General features: G+C 46.3%; 1 long non-coding RNA gene across 1 annotated transcript; it reads left to right on the top strand.

The window, feature by feature from the left end:
- The first annotated feature begins 8629 nt into the window (after window positions 1-8629).
- On the top strand, window positions 8630-16221 carry LOC308224691. Its single transcript, XR_013957556.1, has 3 exons — window positions 8630-8825; window positions 15227-15294; window positions 15860-16221. It is a non-coding gene; the product is annotated as an uncharacterized lncRNA (long non-coding RNA).
- The last annotated feature ends 739 nt before the right edge of the window (window positions 16222-16960 follow it).

Raw genomic sequence — 16960 nt, 5'->3', positions numbered from 1 at the left:
GGAGATGGGTGTTTGCCTCCTCCTCCAGTACTTCAAAAGGAATTGGTGAGTGTAGTTGTGAGACTGACAATGTGCTGGTGAAAGAAACAGCAGGAGGAGGGCAATAGTAGTAAGGAGGTAGGAATGGAACAAATTCTGAGATCAAGGGTGATGTTCGTGTGCCAGCCTGCCAGATTAATCTGGAGACAAAAGCTGACACAGAGCACTGAAAAGCAGATTGTGTTGTCTGAACTGTTCTGGTGTATATGGTGCCATGCAAAGTGGCTTTGGAAGTAATGTAAGTTTCCACTGTGCACACAGGTCCTGAAAATAGCACAAAAATACTTGAGCGGATTTAAACTGAAAGTTCTCCCTTCTCTGAGAGCTCCTTCAGTTGTTGTGGTTGAAAATAAATCACATTTCTGTGCGTTTTGACTTCCTTGGGCATTATGGGAGATTACAAACTACTTCTTATGCAGGGTGAAATTTCACATGTGGGTGTATGGAGCCCTCACATACATTTTGCAGCTATTTGCTTTCTCGCTTACCTCATCTGTATGTGACCCATCCCTAGCAGTGGAACTCGACATGCTCTGCAGATTTCCTGCAGGCTCCGGTTTGCTGCGAGGATCTTTCTTCATTAAACTGTAAATATGTGGGTGCTGTCACCCAGCTCCTCTGCGGTAGCTGCTAATGCTGCAAACACCCCTGGGGGCTCTTTGGTCCCAAACCACTTGGCGACTCTTGCACATCTGATGGCAGCTGTAGTTTGACCCAACCGACCAAAACAAGGAAGCCAGCCAGAAGTAACAGGCAATAGCTGTGCGTGTCCAGCACAAGCCCTGCTCTCCTGTTTGCAGAGGTTATTTAGTCACCCGTTTGCAAAACAGCCCAAGGATAAGAACAAGCCCCAGCAGAACTTTATGTTTTCAATCCAAATGCTTTAAACTGGGGAGCTGCCCGATTAGCACCCAGATTTGTAATTGGTGTATTTCCTTTCATTAAAGTTTAGAAACAATACTGTGCATTGAATCCCATTCTTCTTTTCATCCCTACCATTAAGCACATTACTGACACAACTAAGGGGTATAGGGTTTGCCTTGCCTGGGAAAGAAAAACGTGATTGGCATTTATCAGTGGCTAATAAGTTACATGGCTAAAGTCGATCTGCAGCAGCAGCAGAGATTGTTTTACAGTGTTTTTTCCTCAGTAAATGGCATTGTAGAATTTCCTCGATTATTCATCTTCCTGGGTTTGAAAAGTTCTGATTTATTTTGGAAGCTGGGTGGTAATGAGCTTGCAGGCAGCTTATCATGTCACTTCCAACTGGTGCAAGCTCGGCTCTGTGGTTGTATTTTCGCTCTGATAGCGATTGTTTGCTTTATGCTTTACCAAGCATTACAGTAAAAAAACCATGTTTCATGGTAATTTGGAGCCCGCCTGAGCTCCACTGGAGGGGAGATGAGTTTAGGGGTATCTTATCTATCAACATGCCCCTTTATGAAACCCTTGCAGTGGGAGATAGGAGTGGCTCTGCGGCTGCCAAGCATGACTCTATGATGATGATGAATTCTCATCAGTGGCAAAGGAATCATCTTCGTAGAATCACAGCATAGTTTGGGTTGGAAGGGACCTTAAAGCTCCTCCAGCTCCAACCCCTGCCACGGGCAGGGACACCTTCCACTGGAGCAGCTTGCTCCAAGCCCCTGTGTCCAACCTGGCCTTGAACACTGCCAGGGATGGGGCAGCCACAGCTTCTCTGGGCACCCTGTGCCAGCGCCTCAGCACCCTCACAGGGAAGAGCTTCTGCCTAAGAGCTCATCTCAGTCTCCCCTCTGGCAGGTTAAAGCCGTTCCCCTTGTCCTGTCCCTACAGGCCCTTGTCCCAAGCCCCTCTCCAGGTTTCCTGCAGCCCCTTTAGGCACTGGAGCTGCTCTAAGGTCTCCCCTTCAGGAGCCTTCTCTTCTCCAGGCTGACCCAGCCCAGCTCTCTCAGCCTGTCATCTTACATGATATTTCTTTCCCTGCATTTAATGGACTTAGAATGTGGCCGCCACCTTCTCTGCTCCTCTATGCTGAGGCTCCAGGGCCTGAAGAACTGGATTTGGGCTGTGAAAACTTGCCTCCTGGGGTACAAGGGCTTTCCTTCCTGGGGCACCAGGTGATAAAACCAACCCAACGAGGGAACTGCTGTTGTGGCACTGAGCCTGCAAACCGGACTCCCTCAGCTCTGGGAGTTTTCCTCCCTGGCACCTGGGGTTTGCAGCCCCTCTTTGCTGAAAGGAGCTCGTGGTCTGACCATGGCAATTTTCCCACGAGCAATTCACTCACTATTGCAGTCTGGAAATGAATACTTTTATATGGATCCCTAAGAGTGTTCCCAAATGGGCTGTGCTAAATGAAATGCATTATTTTGTTGACCTAGCTTTTATCTTAAGAGCAGGGTTTTCAAATAATCATGCATCCAAAGCCATCACATTTTGAACAGCATTGCACTCAATGAAAAAAGAAACTAAATCATCCTCCAGTATTCTCTCAGCAGCCACATTTGAAATTCAGGTTGTGTGTGGTTAACACAACAGTGAATACCCCACGATAGGATTGAGACCAGATTTTGGCAAGTCAAAGGGATTAATCCCCATGCTCGCAGCAGGTAGAATGCTCTCCATGTGTGGTTCAAAGCTTGCTGCTCTAAGAGCATTAGAACACAGACCGCAGTCTTAGCATGTGTCACAGAATACAAATGGGAATTCATTATGAATCATGATGGGTATGAAAACCATCATTTTGAAAACATAAGGGGACTGTTCAACAGCTCGTACCCGTTTGTTTTTGAGGGGAGATAGAATGATGACTCCACAGCTGAGGCAGGCTCTGCTGTTTCGAATTTGGGGGCTGTTGCTAACTTGGCTTCCTTCTTCACAATGAATTCTTTACTGTCAACGATCAATAGACATGTTTTGTTGGACCTCTTCATACACGTGCCTTTGCTGGTGGGGAGAGGTGCACGTACAGAGTTGTAGCGTGCTGTATGCTGAAGTGGGTTCTTGTTTGTCACAGCTCGTGTCTCAAACATGAAGCTGTTGCACCACGAGGATGTTCTGTTATTTTTTGAGCCTTAGGTTGCAGATGAAGTTTGATGTGTTTGTTCTGGATATTCAGAGATTTGTCTACATGTAATTACATTGAACTGCTTGAAGCAACCTGCTTTTCTTTCTGCTTTACCATTTGAGGGTCTGATTTAGCTTGTGAAGACAGGAGAACTTGAACTGTCCTGCAATTAGCAGAGGAGGAGGATCTCCTGGGATACAGCATGGGTGCCTGATGTCTAACTTCCTTAGTCCGTTCCATTGCCAACAACACATCTGAAGACTTTCCTAGTTGATCTCTATGCCTAACTATGGCCGTTGAGGTATACATGTATAGATATATATAGGTCGTTATAGGTTATAGGCTGTGGGTTGCTATAGAGGATGCTTGGGAGCAGCTCCCTGTGTGTGTATATTGCAGTTGTGGAGGTGCAGAGCTGCAGAAGGAGTTGGCCCGTGGATTGCGCCATGACTACAGCATCTTTCCAGCAGGTTTATGGGAATGGGTGCAGTATTTTCTCCTCTATTTCCCAGTGTAACAAGTGATTTCGATACAACAGAGATCTTTCATAGCATCAAGAGGAGATTAAAAAAGGAAGAACAGGTTTTTATAGAAGCGAGCACCTCTGTGTAATAAAACATGGAAAGCTATGAAGTGAATTCAGCCTCGTGAGCTCAGCCTTGGTTTTAGTCCTCTTAAGGTCAGAGGATGATAAGACAAAGGAAAACCTGTTCTAAATGTTTCTTCAGGCATTGTAGTTCCTTCATTAGCCTTCATTTCTTCACACTTCTGCTCTCTAACAGCTTTTCAAGTGCTGGGCTCTTCCCTTTTGAAGCACTTTGATGTGCTCATCTGTCTGACAAACCGTTTAAGGTCTTGATCTTAATTTAACATTTGTAGATACTCACAGAGAACTTTGTTAATGAAGTCTTTTAAAATACTAAATTAAGTTCTAGTCTTCTTCATGACTAAGGTTTCATCCTTGTGATTATTTTTCCTTTGGAATGATGTTCCTGTTCAACATCAGGAAATGTTTAGTCCTACAAAGCAGCAAGGGCTTTTAGGGCTAGGGATGTAATTAAATGAGGATTTTATATTACTCTGGGGGCCCTTTTGTTAAAAGGATAGGAATATGGCATAATTGAAAAGATTTTTGTAATGAAAGAAGCCTCTGATCCCACAGAAGCATGAGAGCAAGTGGTTGCCCAACCTCAGATTAGGAGAGCTCCTGTCAGTTGATGAACACGGTTTTCTGGACTGAAGCAGTGGTTTTCCCTATTTCAGGTTTGGTGGAAGGTAATGAAATTGAGCGGAGAGTTGCTCATCAGCTTCACTCTTTAATTTTGGAAGTACTGGTGATGCTAGCAAGCTGAGTTCCTGAGTCTCTAGTATGGGACTGACGGGAATAATTCATTGCAATGTTGTAGCCTGATTTGGCATTTCAGATCCATAATACGAGACGCAGTGGCTATAAAAGCCTCCTTGAGGCAAAGGGAGAGACATATGTAAGAGGAAAGGGTTGACATTAAGAGGAAGAAAATGTTTCCAAAAGGGCTGAGAAACTTGGAAACCACATCTGCCGTATTGTTAAGAACATCTGGGGCTGTTATGGCAACCACACTGAGGTGCTCAGGGACCCATTGCAACTGGCAGGAGAGACTGAAGAGCAGCAGAGATGAGAGAGGAGCACACCCACAGTGTCCTCTGTGCCTGACATTGGTGTCTGCAGACAGTCAGTGCAGTCTGTAACTGTTTTCTACTTGAATCGCACGAAGTCTTCCTTTGCTGTTAAACCCCTCAATCTTTGCATGGAAAATAAATAAATCAAGGGATCTGGTTGCAGCGTTCCTGGCAGTGCAAGCAGCATAAACTTGCTGCCAGTCTGGAGGCAGTGCCCATAACCTCGCTCACAGCAGACTGCTCAAACTGGGATCTCTTTTGGAAAAGCTAAAGCAATCTCTTTTTTTTCAAGGGGAAGTTTTAGGGGAAAATACTTGTGGGATGTAGAATTTGCCATTGCTGCTGATCTGCCAGCAACTGGCAGGGTTCTGTTTGCTTGTTTGGTCTGTTTCTTTTCCTGAGTGATTTCCCTCACAAATGAAATAATGCGAATGAATGATGTGCATGATGTAAAATGAAGTAATTCCGTTTGGCCAATGTGCTGATTCTGCTTGATTTTAACAAGAAAAATGGTTTGCCTCTGGTTGAAGTTCAGACTCCGCTTGCCCAGCCCTGCCACTGAAAGGGAGACCTTTAAATCCTCATGCAGGCTCATTCTTCAGACAGGGACTGAGTGGTCTTTGAAAGTGAGAAAGCTGCATCAAGCGGCTTGGCAAGGTTCATTAAAGTCCAATTAGAAAATGCACTGTAACAGCAGGCATCCTGCCCCTTTCAGCTCTCAAGCAAAACCAATGCAATTTTCATCAGGCACAAGTAAATACATATTTAAAATGTGTCAGGAAAATAAATAATCATGTTTAATTCACCTCCTTGTATAACAATTGACGTGCATTAGGGCTTCTGAGCAGGCATTAGGTAGGACCAGCTTCACCATAACACAGTGATGCAAGGGATGTGTGATTCTCCATTGTCCATGTTGGGAATTTCATCAAGTGAATTGAAACAATGTTATTTTCAGAAGAGTTATGAAAGGTCTTTTTTAATGAGTTCATCTGTTGGGTGAGTAACGCGGCCTTGGCACATGCTCCAAAACCCATGACTCAGCACTTTGACACTGAGGGATGTTTAATGGTTTTTTTAACTACTGTAAATGTGATTTATTTTCAGGTCATGTTATTTTCAGTTGTTGGTTCTTGGCCATGGGGAGTAACCTCCACTGTGTTCCCAGGGTTATGACAATTGAAATAGCCACTTGGTTGGTTGATGTGCCAGGCTGGACAGGGCTTGGAGTAACCTGCTCCAGTGGAAGGTGTCCCTGCCTGTGGCAGGGGTTGGAACTGGATGAGCTTTGAAGGTCCCTTCAAACCAAATCATTCTATGATTCCATGATTTGTTGGTCGATGAAAAAACGAACGTGAGCTGGCAGTGTGCGCTCGCAGCCCAGAAAGCAACCGTATCCTGGGCTGCATCAAGAGGAGTGTGACCAGCAGGTCGAAGGAGGTGATCCTGCCCCTCTACTCTGCTCTCGTGAGACCTCACTTGGAGCATTGTGTACAGTTCTGGTGTCCTCAACATAAAAAGGACATGGAACTGTTGGAACAAGTCCAGAGGAGGCCACGAGGATGATCAGGGGCTGGAGCACCTCCTGTATGGAGACAGGCTGAGAAAGTTGGGGCTGTTCAGCCTGGAGAAGAGAAGCCTGCGTGGAGACCTCATAGCAGCCTTCCAGTATCTGAAGGGGGGCTATAAGGATGCTGGGGATGGACTCTTCATCAGGGACTGTAGTGACAGGACAAGGAGTAACGGGTTCAAACTGAAACAGGGGAAGTTTAGATTGGATCTAAGGAAGAAATTCTTTACTGTGAGGGTGGTGAGGCACTGGAATGGGTTGCCCAGGGAGGTTGTGAATGCTCCATCCTTGGTGGTGTTCAAGGCCAGGTTGGATGAGGCCTTGGGTGCCATGGTTTAGTGTGGGGTGTCCCTGCCCATGGCAGGGGGGTTGGAACTGGATGATCTTAAGGTCCTTTCCAACCCTACCTATTCATGATTCTATGATTTACAACAAAGGAAATACAGATGTAGACTTCAGCCCTTAGGTCCTATGGCTCATTACACTGCTTTTAGTTCCTTTTTTGCACCAGTGAACCTGTATGCAGCATTAGTTATGCCCTGGTAGGTGTCTTGTGAAGCACATCCTTTTCCCCAGTGCCTGCCCTTTCCCTGCCTCCATTTCCTCTGCAGTGTGGTTTATCTGGATGACGTTGTGCAGTCTTCTGAAGCGCTGCAGAACCTTTAAATAAACATTGTGGTTTGGACTGAAGGCAGACATGGGGACCGGGGTGATGGCTTTCCAAAGGGCTGGCTGGTGGCTGTTCAAAAACGACGTTTGAGTAGCCCGTGGTGTGGAGCTGATACTATGTGCCTGCAAAGTTATTCCTTAGAAAATGATTGGGAAAGGTGGATGAGTTCTCTGATGCTGTTTTTTTTATTGCATTTATCAGGATTATGTGCAATTCAATTTTCATTTTTAAGATTTCAGGAATCTTGAAGCATAGAGAGCACAGTTTTATAACGATGCCAGAGAGGGCCTTTTCATCAGGGACTGCAGTGATAGGACAAGTGTTAATGGGTTCAAACTTAAACCAAGGAGACTGAGATGAGCTCTTAGGCAGAAGCTCTTCCCTGTGAGGGTGCTGAGGCGCTGGCACAGGGTGCCCAGAGAAGCTGTGGCTGCCCCATCCCTGGCAGTGTTCAAGGCCAGGTTGGACACAGGGGCTTGGAGCAAGCTGCTCCAGTGGAAGGGGTCCCTGCCTGTGGCAGGGGTTGGAGCTGGAGGAGCTTTAAGGTCCCCTTCCAACCCAAACCAGGCTGGGATTCTATCCTGTGTATGAGCAAATCATATGGAAGGTAACGGCTCGTTTCAGGGAAGGAGATGCCCATTGTGGTCTCACTCTAAGTCCTGGTCCTCCTATGTCTAGAAGTTTTAACTCCCAAATTGGTGATGCTAAAAAATCAGCTGAAGTGGCAGCTGCTGAGCTCCTGTGGCACAGGTCAGGTCATGAGGCGTTTCAGCTGCCCCACAAGAAATGTATTTCCATGAGTGTGAACTGTTATTCATTGGTACTGACCTTGCAGTAACAGTATTTCCCACAGGAAACTCGAGTTTCAAGGCTCTGTAATTTTCCATTAAGACCAAGTTGGAATCCTGCGCTAAAGGGGAAAACCCTTGGAAGAGATTTCACAACTGTGATTATAAAAATAGTGTTCTAATCTGAAAAAAACCCCCAAATCAACTGGTAAAGGGGAAAATCCACAGAGAACCCCTAAATATCTAAAACCAGGTGGCTGAGGTATCGTCAGTTGTTATGGCTTAGTGTGCTTAAAGAACTCTCTTGAGACTACCTTGAAAGATGATGAAATGAAACAAGCTGCTTTTCTGCTGTCTTAGGTAGACCAGGTCTTAAACCTGCCAGTGCAAAACATAGCCTCATAGTCTGTGAGTGGTGAATAGGCATTTTGTGAAGGCAGTGGCTGGAGCAGGGGCCCTGGTGTGTGTTTCTGCTCCCCTCTGTGAGCACTTGGCCGATCATATTGGAGAGTCCCACCCGAGGGGACAGAAATAAGCACACCCCTGTTAACAGGAATGGCTCAGTAGCTTTTAGGTGGTGACAAAATTAGACTTGTGGCTCTGGACTGCTGGGGTAAGAACACTTGAGCATTCCTAAGCACTTATCTTAGATTCCACCCAACTGTTTCCCGCTGATAGAAATGCCACTTCCTTCATTTTGCTTACGTTCTGAATCAGTACCTTATATGATGTCTGCAGCATGGGCAGTGTGTGGCATTCTGTGAAGACAAGCTAACACAGAATTTGTTCTTGCCGGTGATGCTGTTCAGAGGTTCAGCTCTCTTTTCGCTGCCTGTTACTGCTGTCACCCAGGATTAAAAGCTGTAGATTAAAAGCTGTAGATATCCCAGGGCTGCAGCAAGGGCTTTCAATGACTTGGATGGGGACTGCAGAGATGCATCAGAACAGTGTGGGCAATGACTTCTGGGAAGATCATGAAAAAATAAAGGATGGCTAATGGATACAAGTTTCTCTCTCTTCCCTGTTGGCAGTCATTCATGGTAACACAAAGTAAGTATAAAGCCTGGTGCCAGGACAAAACACTAACGATTTATGCTTGCTTTAAGAGAGCCTAGAGCCAAAAGGGATCTTTATGGGCTTCAAAAAAGGCCAATTCCTGTTCGAACTAAAGCTCAAAACTTAAGCCAGACCTTGCAGTTCTGCAGCTCCCTGAGCCATGGCCATGGCACCCCGGAGCTGAGCTCACAGCCCAGCTTTGTCACAGGGCTTGGGTTTAGCTGGCATTTGGGTGAGCTCTGGGCAGGTTTGTGAGCAGGGTGGTGCTTTGCTGCATGGGGATCGAGGAGCTCTCTCCTGGGCTCCCCTGTATGTGCTGGCCTATGGCCTTCACTGCCAGCTGGAGAGATGGCATACCTGCGGAGGGGGATAAGACTTCCGAGCATCATGGATCCTCCTGAGACCGGCGCGGGTCACGCTGGTGATGCTGAGCAGTGTTGATGTGGCAAATCAGCCAGGGCAAGTGGCACGCAGAGAGTTTTACCACTTCAGCAAGGAGGTCAGTGGGATCCAGTGAGAAACAGGGACTGAAGGAGTGGGTTTGAGCCTAGTGATGATCCGAGAAGTGCCCAACTTCCTGCTCAGCGCAGGTGCTGTCTCCTGTTTGCTCCTGTGAATTGGTTGTGTGGGGGTGCTGGACTACATTTCCTGCCCCATCTGCTTCAAAGCCATTGGGGATTAAGTGTGCTTGTTCTTGTTGATATCATCCTTCACTTGGGTTCCATCTCCAGGGGCCTGAAGTGGTGTGGGTTTTGTGTCTTTTTAACTTAAACTTGGTTTGTCTGTTTGAAACCGAAACATGAAATAATCCGCTTCAGAATTAAAATCACATCTCATTGTTTAATATTAAGATCTAAACCCATCGTGATATCTTAGATTTGCATAGACCCAATATTTAAACATTAAACATTTCCTATTAACATGTAAAGAAAGCTGCAACCCAGGGAATTCTCTGGCTAAACACATGAAATGATGTTTAATTGCAAACTTTTAATTCAGAAGAGCATCTATCATCAATCTGTTCTTAGGCAGAGGTATGGGTGAGGTAAGGTCTTTTCTAGCCCTTTGATCATATTATGATCAGCAACAATTGGCTCAAGTCACTAATTATGGCGATAATTTTCTTCATATGATGACTCCCATTTAGATGCAAATCATGTTTGATGGTTTTGTAGCCAGTGCACCTATTACAATAATTTGTTTCTGTATTCTTAATGGAATTCCAGCTTTCATCCAGAAGGAGTTTGACACAAATTGCAGTTAAAATGAACCATCTAATAAATAAGAAATGTAAAAGTTAGGAGAAAGTAGAGTTGCTAATGAGGGTTTGCTATTAACACAGCAACACTGGAAGTTACTGTGATGACACAGCCAGTGTCAACTGTTACTGGCAGTGTTCAAGGCCAGGTTGGATGGGGCTTGGAGCAAGCTGCTCCAGTGGAAGGTGTCCCTGCCTGTGGCAGGGGTTGGAGCTGGATGAGCTTTTAGGTCCCTTCCAACTGTGGCCATCCTATGACTCTATGCAGTAGGGTTAACATCAGTTACTTACATGGGAATACTTTGGATGCAGTCAGTGGCTCCTAGGTCAAAGTTCTCTTTAGATACTTCTGATCTGCATAGTGTTTCCTGTGATGTTTTCTGCGCTTTAGGTGCCCATGTTGGGTTCAGCTTGCAGTGCTTTGGAGATGCAGTGCGGAGCTGATGCTGCTCACACCTTTCCGTACTCCAGAGCAGCAGCTCCCCTTCCTTCCACCTGTGCTGATCCTGGGGCTGGTGTGTGGTTCATGGGCTGACTACCTGGCCTAAGGGAAAGGAGAAAAAGCCCCAACATGCACCAAAGCAAATCGCTGTCTCACATGTGGATTTGGTTCCATGTTTTCAAGGGACGATTTTTAGCTCTGTTACAGAAGAGGACAGAGGGAAAGACACTTGGGCCACTTCTCTGTTGGCCATAAGATAAACATGTGTCAGGGAGAGAAAGCATCTCCTGACCTGGCAGTCCAGGTGAACCTCACTGGTGAAGAAGGGAAGTCTTCTGCTCCAAGACGTTTCAGGAAGGGAATGTTGTCTCCTCATATTTGAGAAATCCACCCCCTTTCTTATGCAAAGCTGGTAGTAACAGAAAGTGTCATTAACTTTCCTCTAATCTGGGGAGGAACTGGTTGGCTGCACTAGAATTAGGATGAGTGATATATTGGATAATGAACAGGAATGCTAATTGGAGGCTTTGTCAGAGGAGAAGTGTCTGAGGGACAGAACGAAAGGTGATGCTTGCATCTGTCTCATTCTCTGTGCCAAGGACTGCAGTGCAAAGGAAAATGACAGGGCAAAGCTGAGGCTGTTTAGAATTGCTGTGGGTTTTATGTGTTTGCTGTACCCTACCTTGGTGGCACAGCATCTGCCGCTTTGCACCCAAGGTGATCTTAGCATGGGGCCAACTTCCACTGGATGAGAAACTTGAGTATGGTGGAGAATGTTATTGTCCACTCTTTCTGGCTGTGGAAAAGCTTCATCCTTCACTCTTAGCTCTGCTGCCCTTTATTTTCTTTCCTAAGAGTGTTCCAGAAATTCTACAGATTTGAAACTGCACACGTGGACTTTTTAATGGGACTCTGGATGTCACCCGTTGAACTGGTGAAAGAGATTGAAGTTAGGTGGATGGCAGGTTGAAAACGCTCTCTTGGTCTGTGCTGCTCTGAGTTGCTCAGTGTCCGCTGGAGAACAGGCAGCTCTGTGTCAAAATTGTGCCCTTTCTCATCAAAATGAGGGTAAATCTTCTGCCCTCTTCTCAGTGTGTGTGGGAATTGCTGTTGTGGGGTGTTGAGCTGGCGTTTTGTTCTGGGTTGGTTTTATCCCAGATCAGCAAGTGTCCGGTTGGTTACGAGTTCGAGGTTTAAAGTCAGGCCTCTGGAGATACGCAGCTCTCTTTTTACTGTTTCTTATGTGCCATGAAGCCATTCAAAGGAAAATTGAAAGCCATTTTCTGTAAAATAATAATTTTCCTGTGCTTTAGTTAGTAAAATCTGCCTGAGAGGAGGATGGAGCCAGGAGGGGCTGGGCTCTGCTCCCGAGGAACAAGGGACGGGACAAGAGGAACCGGCCTCAAGCTGCACCAGGGCAGGTTTAGATGGAGCTGAGGAACAATTCCTTCCCCAAAGGGTGCTCAGGCATTGGAACAGGCTGCCCGGGGCAGGGCTGCAGTCATCATATTTCATACTTTCAGTGACTAGAACAAATAGAAGAAGCTTTTTAAATGGTTTGTGGGCTAAAAGAGAGCAAGACTTGCAATTGAGTCTGTGATTTATAACTTTTGCAGTTCATTCTTCTCTCGTTACTTTTTCTGTAACCACTGTATTGCCCCCGTTTCTGTCCAACAGTTAATTACATTAGTTCACTGACAAACTACTATTAAACAACTGCAGTCTACTTTAATAGCTAGTTTTCTAATTAAATCTCTGTAATGGTTTTGTTCTCAGTCCTGGGCTACAGACAGCTCATTTGTTGCCATCCAGTGTCTTGCATGTAATTTTTTCCTTCTCAGACGTGTTTGTGATGGGATGCCTTTTCTCTGGCTGTGTTGTGGTGGGGTTGGAAATGCCCAGGTTGCCCAGAGAGGTGGGTGTTGCATCCCTGGAGACATTCCAGGCCAGGCTGGATGTGGTTCTGAGCAAACTGGTCCAGTTGGAGATGTCCCTGCTCATTGCAGCAGGTTGGAACTGGATGACTTTTGAAGGTCCCTTCCCACCGAAACCATTCTGTGATTCTATGATTCCTCCCTCCTTCATTCACACAGAGCTTGAGGAGGATGCTCTGCAATGGGCATCCTCGGAGCCGGCTTGGTGTGCTGGGGGCATGCTCTCAGGTGGATGGGCTACTCCTTTGGTCTACCTGGGGAGTCGCTGGGTGGAATTCAGATACTGGACCCTCATGCGAATAATAAATATTTGCCTGAAACAGAATTGTAACTTAACTTGTTTCAAAAGAATGGTGTGAAGCCAACATAGGGGCCTTTTCTTCCTACAGCCATAGACACCTGTGTGAGGCTTCTTCATCAGACCCAGAAGAAATCAGTGGACTCAGAGTCGTAGGCTTAGGGTTTTGACTGCGAAGGAAGGTCTAGAGAAACCAGGCTTGAAATAGAAATAGACGTGGAGAACCCCCTGAGTAAAGCCCTGTGTCTGTGTCTCAGTCTCGGCAGTTTGAAGTGAAGTTTTTAAACTGTTTTGTAGTTTTTGGGGGTTTTTGTAAAGCTGATTCTGAGTTCTTGTGCCCCAGCCCAACTCCAGCACCAAACTGGGCCTGCAGTGCACTGAGAAATGTGTTCATAATGGTACAGAATCTGAAATGCCCTGGCTTTATCCTGCTACTGCTCTGGCTTTAAAGATTTACACATTTCAGGGGAATGGTGACTTAATTCTTAATGAAAACCACTAAGCAAATGCAGATTATATTTAATTTAAATATTTATGGAATTTGTTTAAGCTTTCAAAATGAGAGGTTGAGCAGCAGAACTGCTCACATCTGAATGATGATTTTACTGCTGAGCCCAATTAAGAAACTAGTCAGGAGCACAGCTAATGAGTTGCTGGGTTTGAGGAGATCCATTGTGATGCTGTATGTACAGTGAGCCTTTACAGTTTAAGGATGTTCCTGTCTGTAAAGGAGTTCTCTGCATTAAAATCTATTGCAATATTGTCTTGGTTAAACCAGTGTATCCTTTGACACAGCATTGTCTTCAGTCTGGTTCAGCCATGAGTCCCAGACTCCAAGGCTTTTCCAGGGACAAGTTCAAACTCTTGGCTCCTCTCTGCTGTTCTCCTCAAAGCCGGTTTCGTTCCCTGCTTCACCTTTTCATTCTGGGAGAACCCTTCACTATTGCGTTTCTGTCACATTCCTGAGGGTGATTGGATCCTACAGGCTTTAGGAGGACTGAACATGCTGTTAACGTTGCCCAAATAACTTGATACCTGTGAAATCTCTCAGGGTTGGGTTCAAACCTTTCATACAAGTATTTCAACAGCCGCTCTTAACTTGCCTTACTGACTCCCATTGGTTTTCACTCTGTGTTATGAAGTCTGTCAGAGTTGCAAGATCTTTTCTGGTTTTCGCTTATAATGCTGCTAAATGTTATGTGAATTATTTTAGATTCTATTTCCTGTCTGTTTTTAGACTGCTGTTTAAGCTGGAATATGGCTTGTGTTTAATTTTTCCTTGGCCTCATTGCATTTCATTCCTTGCTTCACTGCATCATCTGTCTTGTTTAGTCTATAAATCCAATCTGCTCTAATCACTGTAAGTTCTCTGTTTCCCCTAGCTGTGTGTCACCAGCAGGACTTTGGAAACTGCATCCCTGATAGGCCATTTTGTGAAAGATACAAGAGGAGGAATGGTGCAGTGCTGATGCTGAGGGCTGGGGGGATTCACTTGTCTTAGCCTCAAAGCAGCTGCTGCAGTCTGTTGTCATGGGCTAATCTGGGTAGTTGTTGCATGCCGAGATGGCCTTGAAGGTGAGTGCGTTTGGCCTCAACCTGGTAGCACAGAAAACTCTTCACTGGGATTTGTGATCTGTTTACAATGTAAATTATGTCAGAGAATCACAGAATCCCAGCCTGGTTTGGGTTGAAAGGGACCTTGAAGCTCATCCAGTTCCAACCCCCAGCCACGACCTGCTGCTCACGCTCTGGGGATGCACCCCAGCACACAGGGGATTTGGGCTGTGAGCACACACTGCTGGGGCACGTTCAGTTTCTCATTGACCAGCATTGTCGTATCTGGAGGTGGCTGGTGAAGGAGTTACCAGTTCAGAGGCACTTTGTTGGAAAAACAACGTTTTAAAGACAGAGGTTTTGTGGTACTTAGAAACAGGCAATGATGCAGAGCCAAAAACACGCAATGGCTGTTCCACCACAGCATCCTCTTCTACAGGAACACACTGTGCAAGTTTCTTGTGCCTGACACTTGTCTTTCTCCCCTCTTCCAAGGGCCCTGATGGCTTGGTACTTGGTATATTGATAGGACAGTAGGTCTGTGGTTTAGCTGAGATCAGTACATTCAGAACTCTCCCCTTTTTTCCATGCTGATAGATGTCAGTGCCTCCACGATGCTCTTGTTTCCGTGCTGCTCCTGCTTTGGGCTGGTTTTTCATTTCTTTCTGAGGTTTCAGACGGGTGTCTGATGATGCTGTAAACATAACCGGGGAATATGAGCAGGGGTGGAAGCCTGCCAAGTTTTGGTTTGATTACTGAAGCCATATCATAACTACGACAGTAAAATCCAACTGCTCTTTTCATAGAGGTTTTAAGCAATTAATGTATTTATTTAATTTTGTGAGGCTTTTTAATGATCTTTTGAATTTGTTTCCCTTTGTGGTTGACTCCTATTACTTACTTTTCTAGCCTTGGGATGCTGCAACGTCATGCAACACGCTATACTGGCTTTGATAGTCCACCAGGGCCTGCAGAAGGTAAAGTTCTCCCTGTTGCACAGAAATATGCTGTTATGTTCCCTTCTGCTGATTCATCAGATACTTCAATTACCAAAGTTAATGCTTAGGGGTCTGATTGCCGGAAAACTTTGGTGACAGATTAGAACTTCCTGTCTGGAGCTGGTTTGTTGTGTGTCAGGGGAGCAATTCAAACCAGGGAGAGCTTGCATCGGTTGAGCCCAGAGAAGAAATTCAGATGTAAACCAGGCTAAATGACCACGTAAAGGGGAGTGCGGAGTGGTGCGAGCTCTTGCTGGTGTTTGTACGATGACAGCTGCTTGAGTTTGAAGCTGTTAATTATGGGCAGTTTTTGCTTGGTATTGTGAGGCTTGAATTACCCAGAACTATGTTTGGTGATAGAATACTAAAACCAGCACAAATTCTGAGTAAGCCACAGCTGATCAAGGCGTCCAATTAATAGCACATTATCTAATGGACTCATTTATTGGGGCTGTTTGAAATGTGCTGTGTAGAAGCTACAAGATTTCAGTTTCAAGCATGAGCATCGTTCTTCATTCCTCCCTTTCTCTCTCTTCCCCCGAAGGTCTCACTGGCATATTTGAGCCTCCTGCCTGGTGAGCAGTTCAGCTCGGTGCCATCCACGAGAGCAGAGTGCTTTGGAAGGAGCCCACTGAAGGCATGCTAGCAAGACCCTGAGTCACAGCAGAGCAAATTGTCCTAGCTCATCACCATATCCTGGCCTCAAATCCTCTGTGGAGCAGCTTCCAGAGGGGCTGAACTTTGCTGTTTCCTGCCGTGCTGCCCGGTCTAGCTGGTACTGGGTGAGCGTGGGGTACTTGCCCTGTCCCTGACGGGCTCTCCCTTCTTCAGCTGCACCATCACACACCAGATGTGCAGGAGGCTGCGAAGAGCTGCCCTCGCTGAGCAAAGGTGCCCTCTTCCAAGAAAAAAGTAAGTCTTGATAAATAAATGCCAGGCAAGTCATAGAACCATGGAATCATGGAATGGTTTGTGTTGGGAGGGACCTTAAAGCTCCTCCAGCTCCAACCCCTGCCACGGGCAGGGACCCCTTCCACTGGAGCAGCTTGCTCCAAGCCCCTGTGTCCAACCTGGCCTTGAACACTGCCAGGGATGGGGCAGCCACAGTTTCTCTGGGCACCCTGTGCCAGTGCCTCAGCACCCTCACAGGGAAGAGCTTCTGCCTAAGAGCTCATCTCAGTCTCCCCTCTGGCAGGTTCAAGCCATTCCCCTTGGCCTGTCCCTACAGACCCTTGTCCCAAGCCCCTCTCCAGGTTTCCTGCAGCCCCTTTAGGCACTGGAGCTGCTCTCAGGTCTCCCCTTCAGGAGCCTTCTCTTCTCCAGGCTGCCCCAGCCCCGCTCTCTCAGCCTGTCAGTACTGCATTACTGTCTGTTTGGATAAGAAGGATTCTGCTCCCTGGGGGCAGGCAGTGAGGAGGGGACAGCCCAGGAGTCTGGCTGTAGGTGGGCTGACTGGATTGGGAAAGTAGCAATGCCAGCCCACTGCCCTGAATTTGCCTGGCAAGGCAGCTCTCCCAGTGGAGATGAGATGAGGTATGGTGAAGCCAAGGGTTTTTTTAGGAGGGTTTAGTCGGTTTAAAATGCTTTGTTAGCAAATGCTGCCTCTGACTTCTTGTGTCTTTTAACTTGCCGCAGTTCATCTCTG

This window comes from Psittacula echo (assembly GCF_963264785.1).
Source record: "Psittacula echo genome assembly, chromosome: 8".
NCBI lineage: Eukaryota > Metazoa > Chordata > Aves > Psittaciformes > Psittacidae > Psittacula > Psittacula echo.
The sequence above is the reverse complement of the archived record's forward strand: the minus strand, read 5'-3'. Positions and strand labels throughout refer to the sequence as shown.